We start from the raw sequence: 13,039 nt of genomic DNA on the forward strand, positions 1-13,039 counted from the left end.
CAAACCATTACTGTAACTGTGGAATGATCAGTAGAGACAAACAATGTCTCTTTAGTTTGTTACTAGCCTGGAAAAAGCATTAATTAGCACTAATGAATCACCAGAGCAATGACTGAGCCAGGTTTCCAGCATTGCCAAAACACAAGCATGATTCAATTAATGCTGAAGGTTTTAGTACATGTGTTTTTATGGAACAGTCTTTTGACACTAGTGTCTTTTTAATAATGCTTTGCAAATCTCTTCCAATATTATTGCATGCAGGCTGAGCTTCCCAATTTACTGCAAACAGTAATGAGTCAGAATGCATCTGTGACCTCCTTTTGGAAGAAATATTCATCTGGGTAATGTAATTATTATGTAAATTACTCAAAGTTAATGGTATTTTCTATTTATGCTGGATTTACTGCTGTCAGAGTTGATGACTGACTAGCATTAGAGCTTAGCTATTGGCACAAAAGTTAATGTGTTATTTAATTTAATTTAAAGATTCTAAGAAACTACTCCTAGTGTATAAACAAAATCTTATCAACAGACCTCCACAACAACTTGTGTTTTCATTGGTAATCTCTGCAGTTCAGAGACAGAGGCCAAACTGTGCAATCCAACTCAACAGGGGATAATGTGGAATCATCCTGAAGGGTTGTGGGAGACCAGCTCTGATTCTTGCCCAATGTTCTCGGAGCAGAGGGAAAGACATTGCAGCCTCTGCCTTTGCTGTGAAAGTAGTTCCATTCTCTTCAGGCAGAGTCTGAGCTCAAACCAAGAGATGCCAGAAAGTAAAGTACCTGGACCATGGAGTGGCACAGACTGCAGCTGCTGCTTCATTGCCATCCTGGACTGGTTTATTCCCTGACATTATCATCTTTAGGGACAAGATGACTTTCCAAACCCTGAAATGCTCAAATTTTCAGATTCACTATAAAGTGGTTTGCTCTCTGTCATCTGTGAAAGTGAAGGTAGATGAAAGCCTTCCTGGTTAAAGCTGGCTGAGAAAGTAAAAAACAATATCCGAGGTGGTGTTTCCTGCTGGGTGTTAGAAGCAGACCCAGTGTCTCCCTCTGTAGCAGGAGACTCACTGAAGCTTTTTTCAGCAGTCTGTGCCTTTCAAAAGAAACTCAGATGTTGTGGTGCACTAGTTTTAGTTGTTCTCTTGCACTGGGTGATTGGGAATTTGCACAGAATAGTTTTGTATTGCACTGTATAGCTTCTGTTATATCACATGGTTTTTTACCCCGTTTCCCCATCACATGGTCTTTCCCTCACCTGTCCCAGTACCACCTGGTGGTCTCTCCCCTGGGCTACCCCTCCCCTCTCCACTCCTCACTGGTATTCCATTGGCTGTAGACATCTTCCTCTGTCCCCATCCCCGGGGTATAAAAGTCCCCTGCCACCAGGGAATGCCCTCTTCTCCCATGGGTTTGTCCACTTGGTGTGTCTCTTAGAATAAAGGAGAATGTTTGCCACGTGGCGGAGAGCGCTTCTCAATCTTTTACCTTCGTCTATGAAATATTGTGTGGGCAAGGGTCCATAGCTAGCTGGAGTGGACCCCAACAGCCCAGCAGAAAACTCAATATTTCAGAATTCCTTGTTTTGACAGAACAGGCCAGCTCATGTTTCTGCACCACCCACAGTGCTTGGAGTGGAGACATCTCACAGAGTCTCTAAGTATGCAGAAACGTAAGCTTAATGCCAGTACTCACCAAACGTGAACTATTGATGCATGTAACCTCCTTGCTTGCCCTTGTTCCATGTCACCTTCAAGGCCCTCCATCTCTTAGCTGAAATTGAAGCTGCTTCGTTCAACGGGAGTCTGGAGGTCACTCAAAGTACTGGATGGGCAAAGGGAATTCACTGACAGGGGAAAGGAACAGCTCTGGCAACATGGGATCTTTACATTTCCCCCTGATTAGTAATTTTAATGTACTGTTGAGGAAAGGGCATTTTTCATTTTCACTGGAAACACTTGATGTAGTCATTAAGACCACTAACTGGTATTACCACTGCTAAGAGGACATGGAAGCAGAATTCCCTCAGGCAGAGATAGCCTATACCAGAAACATGTATTTGAATCTCTTCATCCTTCATCTGCTTGAATTCTGAAGAGTTGAATAAAGCAGTATAACTGTAGGTAAAATCAAATCTGCGACATTACACAAACACAGCACAATTTCACATCCCATATGGTCATCAACTTTGCCCATTTCCAGTTATGTCTCAGGCTTGCAGTCATCTACTCATCTTCTCTGCTGCCAAGGCTGCTTGCTGAAAGTCTCTTTTCTTACGAAAGGCCAAGCAATTACTCAGTGGGACTACACGAGGCTGTCAGCTCCTCCTATACCACTAACACTGGGCTTGTTGTAATCTTTTCCACCATAAGCCAAAATTTTTCAGCACTAACAACCCAGATGTACACATTAATTTTGGTCTGAAACTGAAAACAGAAGGAATTAGGCCACCCAGCTCTGAACTAAGGACAAACTTCCCAATCTATGTGTTGTCCCTATGAAAAAAGTATGGGTCTCAGTTACAGCTGGGAACACTTATGATATTTGGTATGTCTGCACATTCTCACTGCAAGGGACATATTGTCAAATTCTGCTTCTAGTTACATGCATTCAGCCCAAGTAAATCAGTAAATGATCACATCACCAGCCTTTCCAGTGAAATCTAGGTCTTTTATAAGCTTTGATAACAGATTTTTTTTCTACCTACTGTCACGTAAATAAAATAGTAAATCAGAGTTTAAAGGATTGAAAAATAACTTTATAAACACAGTGCAAACCAAGAAAACACAAGTCTTAAAACAGGTAACCAAATGCCTTCCAGTAAAACATGTTGGCACTGGTATGGTATATTTCTGACATAGCTTTAATTGCATGTAAATGTTGAATATGAGATACTTCATGTGAGGCTGAAACCTGAGAGGAAACCTAACTTGGTTAGCAGAATAGGCTATGTTAAAGAAGTGATTTACAGAGTGGCGCCAAGTTCCCTGTACAGTAATTTCACAAAGACTACTGTTTTCTCCAATCATCCTCTGTATAAGTTCCTTTCTGTAGCCTGTGCAGGTGGTTACAAGTCTGTATGTTACCATTTTCCATTTGAATCATGTCTCTGTCTCAGCACAGGTGTATTTTACTCAAAATCCTCCTGTTTGCCTTAGGGAGCAACATGTAGAGCTATCAGAAATAATGTCTTCTCTAAAATCCAAATTCATGTTATGCCCTCAGATGTAGCTAACAACCTTCCAGAGCAAATGGTTTTCTTAATAACTGGAAAATGCACATTACAGCCATCATGTGCATTTCCAGTACAAGTCCTCTTATCTGCAGTGCCTGTGGGCTGCATTAATGTCTCCTCTCCTTTCAACCAAATGCTCAATCTATTGTTTCATTCATCAGAACAATTCCCCAAGACAATACTTGTGTGCTTGCAGTATGTTAGCAATCAAGAGTTTGCCCAATCATATTGACTCTGGGGCACCTATCCCTAATCATGTCCCAGCTGGAGAGTGACATGGTGGGATGATGTTTTTTAGGAGATGAACACCTTTTTATAAGATCCTCATACACAAGACAGAGAATCATTGACTTTAAAAAGCACAGGACTGGTTTTAAACAGTAAAAAGCCACAGTAAGAGCAAAGATTATTTGATGTTTCATCATAGTTTAAGGGCTTTCTGACAGATTAGCACTACATGTTATAAGACCAGATAAGGTTTGATATACCTGAAAATTAATGCAGTTTCATTTTCATTAGGACAGCAGCAAATCACTTCTTTATCAATCTAGGCAGCTTTGGTTTTTCCTAGATATGATATCAAAACAAATCTGTCTAATATTTTTTCCAGGACCAACTCTCCTCATAGCACTCTTCAGGAGAGATTGTCAAGCTTGAAGTCAACTATGAAAGCTTCTGCTCTGTGATTTTCTCTCTTGGAAGAGCATGGTGGGTGTAGGTCACTCTTAACCAGAATTTTGGGAAGCTGAGCTGTTAGATGGGCATATGGAAAAGCAGTGGGGGTCAGTCTCTTCTCCCAGGTATCAAGTGACAGGATGAGAGAAAACAGCCTCCAGTTTTCCAGGAGAGGTTTAGATTAGATACTAGGAAAAATTTTTTCACTGAAAGGGTGGTTGGGGATGGAATCAGGCAGCCTGGGATACTGGTGTAATCACCATCCCTGTAATTGTTCAAAAAAGGCATGGATGTGGCACCTGGGGATGTGGCTTAGTGGTGACCATGGTGGTGTTGGGTTAACAGCTGGACTCGATCTCAGGACCCTGTTCCAATCTTACTGATTCTCTGATCCTAACTACAGAAAATAAAAAGTAGTAGCAAGATGATTTCATTTTTCTTAAAAATGGGCAGGACTATGAAAATAAGAAGATCATTACTTGTTGGTGAGTGATTTTGGGAAAAGTGAGCAAATATGCCAGTAAAAATGCAGTTGGTAAAAGACCGGGATGTGTGTGTGGATCTGAGTTGTTATGTGTTGCGCTAACAGTCAGTATTTCACTTCCAGCAGCAGCGAGGAACGCAGCAAGGGAAGTGCTTCACTCTAATTAGGCCTAAGTGTGTGTGTTTATGAAAAAGTGTGACGAAGATCACATGGAAAGCCTCATCAGTGCTGAATCTTTTGGGTGATGTTATCTTGCCTTTTCAAAACCAAATGCAGCAGTCCCTACTAGTTAAAGATTTTCCCCTTAGGTGCCATGTTTTTATTTTTCTTCTGTTTTCTTGGGGATTTTCCCAGGTTCAGCAGGGCTTTGCAAGCACATGTGAGTGAAACATTCCCATGTGTTCACAAAAGGGGAAGGTAACAAGATGGTGAAGATTTCTATAATGAGACACCTTCATCCTCATTTTACACCCTTACTGCAATAACGATAAGATGGGGGATGAAGTTTCAGATTCAAGCCCAAAGCAACAGAACCAAGAACCCCATCTCATCTGCAACCTCAGGGTTTGCAGAGCCAGTGTACAGAAGTTCAAAAGTTAAGTTTAGGACCAGAAGCTGCTGAAATCAACGGATGGGTTGTAATCTCTCTGCAACACTACTATAAAACCACATTGTGATCTTAGTTACAATGTGTATGGATACAATAACTCCACTGAGGTCCTGAGTTGCTCTAGCTTTACAAGCAATGTAACAACCATCAAAACATGGGACACAAAGCATATTGCCCTTTTAAATCTAAAAATCTCTGCATGTAATGCATTAAAACTGCTTAAAATCTGCAGTTCTATGTTGTTACAGAACACACTTCCTTGCTTGTCAGGGAACTGGCACTGCCTGTGTCTGCCTGCATAGAGGACTCCAGACTTTCTTACTTCCATATTTAAAGATTAATGGTTTTGTAGTTCTTCACGATAACTTGAAAATTCTTCAAATATGTAGGCCAAGGAAATGTTGACATTCAATTTCTTAAAATCTTTGCTGATCACAGAAATTATCTGAGAGAAAATTAAGGGTTTAGAGAGACTGTTTAAAATACTTTTCTTCCAGAAAGGAAAGGTCACTCCAGGAAAAGCACTATGTTAAGAAACCTTTGTGCCATGGCTTTTTGTTTCATATTATGACCAAAAATTTCAAAACAAGACATTCTGTGTTGTGCATTCTGGTACCACGAGAGTCTTGAGAGTAGCACCTGCAAGACACTTTTCATGTGTGTATGTGTACTATGTACACTTTTCATTTGTATATGTGTACTATGTAAAAGCAGTGAATCTCTTCAATTTCATAACCCAGTTAAATTCCAGAAAAGCCAAAAATTGTGTTTATGTTGTGATAAGAACAAGTTGTGAAAAAATGGCTAAAATCAGGGTTCATAATTTTTTCATGTTTTGTTGATGCTTGTCAATTCCCTGCAATGATGTGTCACAGTCAGATCCACTGAATGACCAATTTGGTGAGTTTCAAAACAAGGAAAAATGTGCCATAACTTTTTTACTTATTCTAACTGACTGTAAATGTGATTGAATATGTGGGACTTCCTCCAGCTTTGTTCTTTGGTGGATTGCTATTAGCTTACATTCAAAGTCTCTGTTGGCCACACATTTCACATTGTTCTTCCAAATCTAATAATTTCTTTCTTTTATCTGATCTCTGACAGTCTCTCTGTTTGCATCAATATTTGACAGCAATTCCCAAAGATACAATATAGTCCATTCTAATATCCTTGTGCATACGGTCTTCTCCCTTTGAAATCTAATACCTAAGCAGTGAAATAATTTATTGTGCCTTATTTAGAATTTTATTTTTTGCATGTGTTTTGATACTGTCCCTTTGAAATGAAAGTTATTTGGAAATTTAAACCAACTGTTCTCAAAACATAGTAATGAAATATTGTTCAGTCTGCCTTCCTTTTCAAAGATTCAGTGTTTATCACGTTTTCTTTCCATGCATTGTTTAAATATTTCTTTTCCATTTTACACTCCAAACCTTAATTTCATCTGAATGTACAAAACCCAATTTACACCAGCCACCTGAAAACAAAGTTTAAAACCAATGAGTCCTGCACAGATCAGTGTCACTCGACTTTTTAGACTGAGGGATCAAAATTGGAACTGAACTTTCTTCATCTGGCATTTTCTGACAAAAAGAAAACATGCCATATGTAAAAGGAAGAGTAGTTTTCTGAATAAGCATGACTATAAACATTATTCCTGAATGCACAGATTTAACAGTGAGGATGGTACCTTTTCAAGTAACCTATAGATAAGTGCTGGATTTGTCATGCCTGTCTGAAAGACAGGCATTAATTGAATGCAGGTTAAGAGGTTCTGTTCAAGGATAAAGTGGTAAAAGTACTTGATTAAAAAGCAGACTAAGTAATTTAGAATTGTATTGATATGTCTTAACATTAGAATTAAAATTCAGGATTCTGTATCATATTCTGTTGCAATTAGTATGGAGATGCATTTACATTTACAATAAGAAAAAATTGTAAATGTATTCTTTTAACTCCTAATAACAGATTTATAAATTCTCACTTTAGTGAGAGAATGAGAAAAATTATTAACTAGATGCTATAATTGATAATGATTTTAAAAATGCACTTTTCAGTTGTGAGGGAAGACCAAGAATGAAGTATTGCTCTGTCTAAATTAAAATAATGTTAATATACTAACCATTATGTAGAATAAGCCAAAGTATTTTTTGAAGTCAAACAATACAGGAAATAACTATGGCAGGGGTTTTTTTAACTTTTTGCCCAAGCTAGAATAGCTCTTGGAAAGTAACATTAATAAAAGTTTTTACCAAATCAATTTTCAAACAGAAATTTAATTTTCATTTAAAACTAAATATGTTAATACATTAATTTAAAAAAATATCTGTTTTGAAAAAAGAAACAAAACAAAACCTTTCAGTAATGTCCATGACATATCTTGATTTTAAAATTGACCATCTTTTATATTAAAAACCAAAAAGTTAAAGGTGATCAGCCCTTAACCAAAATGCATACTCCTTTTATCTAGATAAGATGTTGCAACTGACTTCAAACGTTCTTTAAATTTGTATTTCATGGGAGTTTGGAGGTCTTGTTCCTTTCAAAGTAGCAGAATTTCCTTTCCAATGACAAGCCAGTTCCTGCCTACTCAGTTATGCTGTCCTAGGCTTAATCTTAGTCATTCTGCTCAGAAGAAAGCTTCCCTCTTAGGCATCAAATATAAATTGCCTTTAGTTTTCACAAAAACATTGAGGTAAAGGTGAAAAATACCTTGTTGCATTGCAGAAGTGGTAAATTGGGCTCTCTTTTTTGGTCAGATTTTTGACAGATCTCTGATAGTGAGTGATTTCTTTGGTCTCTAGCACTTGAATGCATGACTGGTCTGCAGTGAGTTTGCTGGCTGCCTGAGGCAAGATGATTTTGTTTTTCTGCCAAGAAATTTATATTTCTCAGGTAGCATATTCCAGCTCCATAGTGACTGCCAGTATAGTTCTTCCCTATGTGCTCTCTCACCAGACCTGACTAACTGTAAGTGCTGTGTTTTGAAAAAGGTTAACCTGTTTCATCTGCTCACATGTGGTATCATTTCTGCTCTGTCTTTTTGGGGCCCACTGAGCAACTGCTCTGAAATCGGATGAAAAGTGTTCTTTCTGGAAGGGGAAGAAACTACTGCCTCTGCACCTCTGCTCATCTAGGGAGGGTTGTGTTTGTGGAGTTACCTGTCTCCCATTCAAGATTCAAGGGATACCAGCAGCCTGAGCCGTGGCATTCTTTGGGCATTTTCTTTCCATGAATGCTGAATATTCCCATAGCATTCCCTAAGTTCTGCAACACTGACTCAGTGTTTGTCTGGGTTTGGTAACAAGAAGTAACTTCCTGCAACCTGGTTCTCCCCTGGCAGAAAGCATTAAATATTTCTAGACCAATGTTTCCTACTCAGGTTCTGGAGTAGGTCCCTCAAAGAACAGGGGAGGTTTTGATTTTAAGTATTTAAAGGGTTTCACAAAATTTTAATTTCTACAACAGTTCCTCTTATGGAGTCAGCTGGTTCAACCATGAGCTGTGAAAATAATTGCGTAAGAATTGAATTTTCAATTCATGTGTCAAATAACATTGAATTTTACTAAAATTCCTAGTAGTAGGGTAAAAGGAAGAAAGAGTTTGTGTGCAAAATGTACAGTGAGATACAGTCCAGGAAATATCTGCTATACACTCACACCACAGTTTCTGAGGAGAAGGAAAGGGGGCAGAGGGCTTGGTTTATTTATAATTTCTTTCCACTCTTCTTTGGTTTCATTTTCCTTGTGTTGTTTTTTTACCTAGTGAGAACTGTGTTGGTCCTCTTAAATGTTTCAGAGTTTGGGACAGTCTGTTTGCTCATTTGAATCAACATTGATGAACTGTTTGGGGTTTGGGTTTAGAGTTGTGCAGAAATGCTCAGAATTTTGCAAGGAAACAAGAGAATACATGTCATTTCTAAACCCATGAGTCTCAAGATGATGTGAAGTTATGGGGACTGAAGTTATGGCATCAGGGATAATGGAAATGAAAGGGCTAGATGGGACAAGAAATGAATGCTGGCCTGAGACTGGCACTGCTGGCAGAATCAATGGTATTGGCCGTGGAAAGAGACAAGTAGAAACAACCTTAGAAAGCAGTGTTTATTCTCTTGTACTTGCTGGGCTATCCAGAATGAAGAAATATAAAACTGATTGAAAAGGAAAGAACAAACATTCCAAACCTGAAAGCACATTTTGAGCACCTTAGAGTAGATTCGTGTTCTAGGGTTGAGTTTGTTCATCCTGCCTGTGTCTGAGTGGGTTTGCCCACCTTTAATTTGTATCATATGTTTCTGCTTGTATACAGTGGAAATTCTGATCTGAATTATATATTGCACAACATTATTGACATAAACAAAATCTGAAAAAAATGGAGAATATCTAAAAAAAAAATTGTTTTAATTGAATCAGAATTTTAATGTTAATTAGTCAATATTATAGGAATAACCATTAGCACAGCACAGTTTGATTTGGTGTTTATTATGCACATCCACTTAGTGATGCTTTTCTTCCTGGAATGGAAAACTTCTATAACACGAAATAAATTTGAGACCTTGAGCTTATATTTTGGCATCTTTTTAATGAATTCACCACCCAGCAAGTTTCCAGGGTTACAATAAGACTTAAAACTTCAAAAACATGTTTCTTTGTTATTTTGTAAGCTCATACTCTGACAGTAAATTATTTATGACATCTTTTTGGAAGTGAAATGTTGCATGTCTCTATAAAAATTTTGAATTTTCTAAATTGAGTTCCAAAAGATAGAAGAAGAACATATGTGAGGAGGCACAAAAACACAAAGAAAAGTTTTTCCAAAAATACTAAAACAATTTATTTGAACATGGTGATGGTGTCAGGCAGTAAAGCAGTGGGTGTGCATTTTCTGTTTTGTTTACATGAAAGTGAATTAAAGAAAGACAAAGTATACTGTAAGGTCAGCAAGCTCAGTGTTTCATGTGCTTGTCTGTGCATATGAATTTATAGCATTATAATCTTTCACATGCCTGATTTAACATGAAGTAGGTTTGGTTTCATGATACACTGTGAAAAAAATTGTCATGTGGTCTTTTGTTGTGCTATAGGTGAAACTCTTTCCTTTTATTGTAGGTCTTCAAATAATGCTTAAACAAACCTGTGTTGTAGAGTCCTTCTAGACCTTTCATTTTTGGTCTGCACTAGAATATAGAGCCATGCTAAATCTCTGTTTCTAAGGACTATAAAAAATCTTTTGTGTGTAAGAAAAATTTTCACTCACTAAGTAAAAATTACATTTTGGTTCTTCTTCCCCTCCTCTCCTATTATAGGGTAAATAGAATTATAACTATTTCAAGCTCCATTTAGACCTGGCAAGTGCTTAAATTACGTAACACATGAAGGATGGAGAAGTTTTTTAATCAGTTCAGAATTTTAAAAAAAATAGAGAAACTTATAGGATTGCTCTATTTATGTCATGGCAAGTAATGAGATAAGAAAGAGAATATTTACATCGGCAGAAAGCTTCTGTAGGAGAAGAAAGTGTCTTATGGAGAATTTCACTCAGCATTAGTTACTTACAAAGAACTGATTCTCTGCCAAAACACTTTACATATGTTTCCCAGACCTTATTAAGGAACACTCTTATCCTGTGTCCATTCCTCAGGAAATAAAGCATTCTAGGTCTGCTTCTAGAGATTATCAGTGTTCTCTAAGTGAGGTGTTGGAGATGAACATGTTCAAGCCAATTGCAAACACCTCAAAAGACTTTACATGGTCCAGCACAAGCCCGGAGCCCAGACAGCTGCAGTAAACTGGCACAGCTCCACTGACCTATGGGACATCAGTGGGGTACTGCTGATGTACAGCAGGTGGACATTTGACCTCTGTTATTGGACATAATCTTTGACAAAGCCTAACTGTGGGCATCATGGTCAAAATATTTAGGGAAGGGAAGTCAGGTGATGTGTCAGTCTTTTCCCCAGCCTCAGCAAAATATATATGAGAGATCAAAACAAACCAAAATCAAATCCACAGGCAGGTCTGCTTGAGCATTCTTTACTTACAGTATCTCATTAATAGAATAACAAAACCATACCGTCACTATTCCTTGGAGCTTGATGTGTCTCTCTCAAATGGCTTAAGAAATTAGACTTTTAATGTATCTTTCTAACACATAAATTGGCGTTTCCTGACCTGTCCAGTGCAAAGTACCCGTCTTACACATATCCATCTTCATCTGAATGAACTGACTGGTTTCTGAAAAGTTTGGAACAGTGACTTAAACATTTTGTGGAGTGAAATCTTGGCTTTTTCTCCACAAAAGGAATAGGCCTTGCTACAAAGCACTATATAGACAAAATTGTAGTCATAGAGCCATGTCGATCACCAGCCCTTGAACTGCTGTGTGTGAGGACTGCTGGGCCAACCTGAGGGCCTCAGGCAGGATTTCTACCTGACTACACAGTGCACAACACCTCAGTCCAAGGTAGTTTGCCCATTCTGCATAATTTTGTCCTCTGGGGTGTGGACAACCCTTTTGGGTGCATTAGAGTTATCTCCATGGGTGCTAGATTAAGGAGTGTGTCAGAGATACACCTCAGCTCCATATCTCAATGAAGAGATCTAAAATCACAGGAAAGAGACTGACAGCTGGCTGCCCAGCTCTCCAAAATCCTGACAGGAGCAGCTCAGCCTGATCTGGTGGCAAACTGTGGTTATGTAATTATATATTACATATATAATGTAATATGAGTATTGAAGAGGGTTGGGTCCCAGGAAAGGAAAGCAGAAAGAAAAGTGGGAAAGTGTACCTCTGAACTGCAAGGCTCCTCAATGTCTTGCTCATTTTTACTTCTGAGTGATCAGGGCTATGAGAATGCCTTGGGAAACCAAGAATTGGTCTGACTTCTTTTAAAGGAAATAGCACAGGACATTTTAGAAATATATAATTTTTCCTAGCTGCTTCACTGAGGAAATTATTCCTAAGTATCCCTTATCTTAAAATTAAATAGGTGACAATGGGAAAGAAACAGAACAGCTGTTTAGAGGATGTAGTGAAAGAAAACAGAAAGGATTGTGTTCTTCTATGCTGTCCTGCTTCTTTAAAAAAACTTTTATAGGCAATTAAAAAGTGAAGTAGTGATAATAGTCTGACAAAATTCTTCCTTATCTTTGCTCCCTGACTTTGCCTATCGCTGCAGGAAGACCAGTTCACAGCTTGACTGTATCTCAGTTTGTAGCATATGAATCACTATTCTCCAAAGAGGTATTATTTACTTAAGAGTGATTAACAGGAATAAGAAGGGTCATGGTGTTCCACTTTGTGCTGTTAGATGAACTAACTTGATGATAGGCATAATGCAATGGGTCTGGGAGAGCTGTACTACGTGCCAAAATGATTCCATGCATTATCAGATCTTACCTACCCTTGTTTAAACTAAACATATTTGGCAGCTACTCAGTTACATTTTCCATATGGTGTAGTATCTTCTTAGCAGCAACTTGAATCAGCCTTTTTGAAGCAATATTTTGAGTTATTTTCCTGCTATCCATATTTCTCTCAGCAGTGAATGCTGAGTGCAATAATAAAAAAAAAACTAAGGAGACTGTCTGCTTTAATTAGTCTTTTCTTTTAGCTATTGTTATTACTAATGGAAGACCCATGTGACGCTCAGTGAGAAAAAACCAAATAAACAAGCCTTTGAAAGGCCATTTCATTTTAAGAAGGCAAACAAATTACATCATTTGACTTAAAAAGAAGAAAATGGATGGACCTGATTCTCCACTCACCCATGTCATTTTTCTACCAGAGTAACATAGCTGATGTAAGTAGAACTTTCCAGGATGAAGAACAGAACCAGGGAACAGACACAGAGTGTGTATTTATGCAAGTCTTTCAACATCAGTTCTGGGATGGAAGGGTGATCAGAGTTTGGAAGCCAACTCTGGAAGCTTTTCTGAGGACACTCAGTGTGAGTGCATTTGCTCAGCCCATGTAGGGTGGCTATTTTCTAGAAGAAAGACAGGGTAGAAAGAAATAAAAGAAGGGTGAAA

The 13,039-nt window shown here is 38.2% G+C and overlaps 1 long non-coding RNA gene across 1 annotated transcript; it reads left to right on the top strand.

Annotated features, from left to right (window-relative positions):
* Nucleotides 1–260: 260 nt before the first annotated feature.
* On the top strand, nucleotides 261–5,301 carry LOC135298170 (uncharacterized). The gene is made up of 3 exons (XR_010360163.1): nucleotides 261–341; nucleotides 3,851–3,948; nucleotides 4,523–5,301. It is a non-coding gene; the product is annotated as an uncharacterized LOC135298170 (long non-coding RNA).
* The last annotated feature ends 7,738 nt before the right edge of the window (nucleotides 5,302–13,039 follow it).

The sequence above is a fragment of the Passer domesticus genome, chromosome 3, assembly GCF_036417665.1.
Source record: "Passer domesticus isolate bPasDom1 chromosome 3, bPasDom1.hap1, whole genome shotgun sequence".
NCBI classification, from domain to species: domain Eukaryota; kingdom Metazoa; phylum Chordata; class Aves; order Passeriformes; family Passeridae; genus Passer; species Passer domesticus.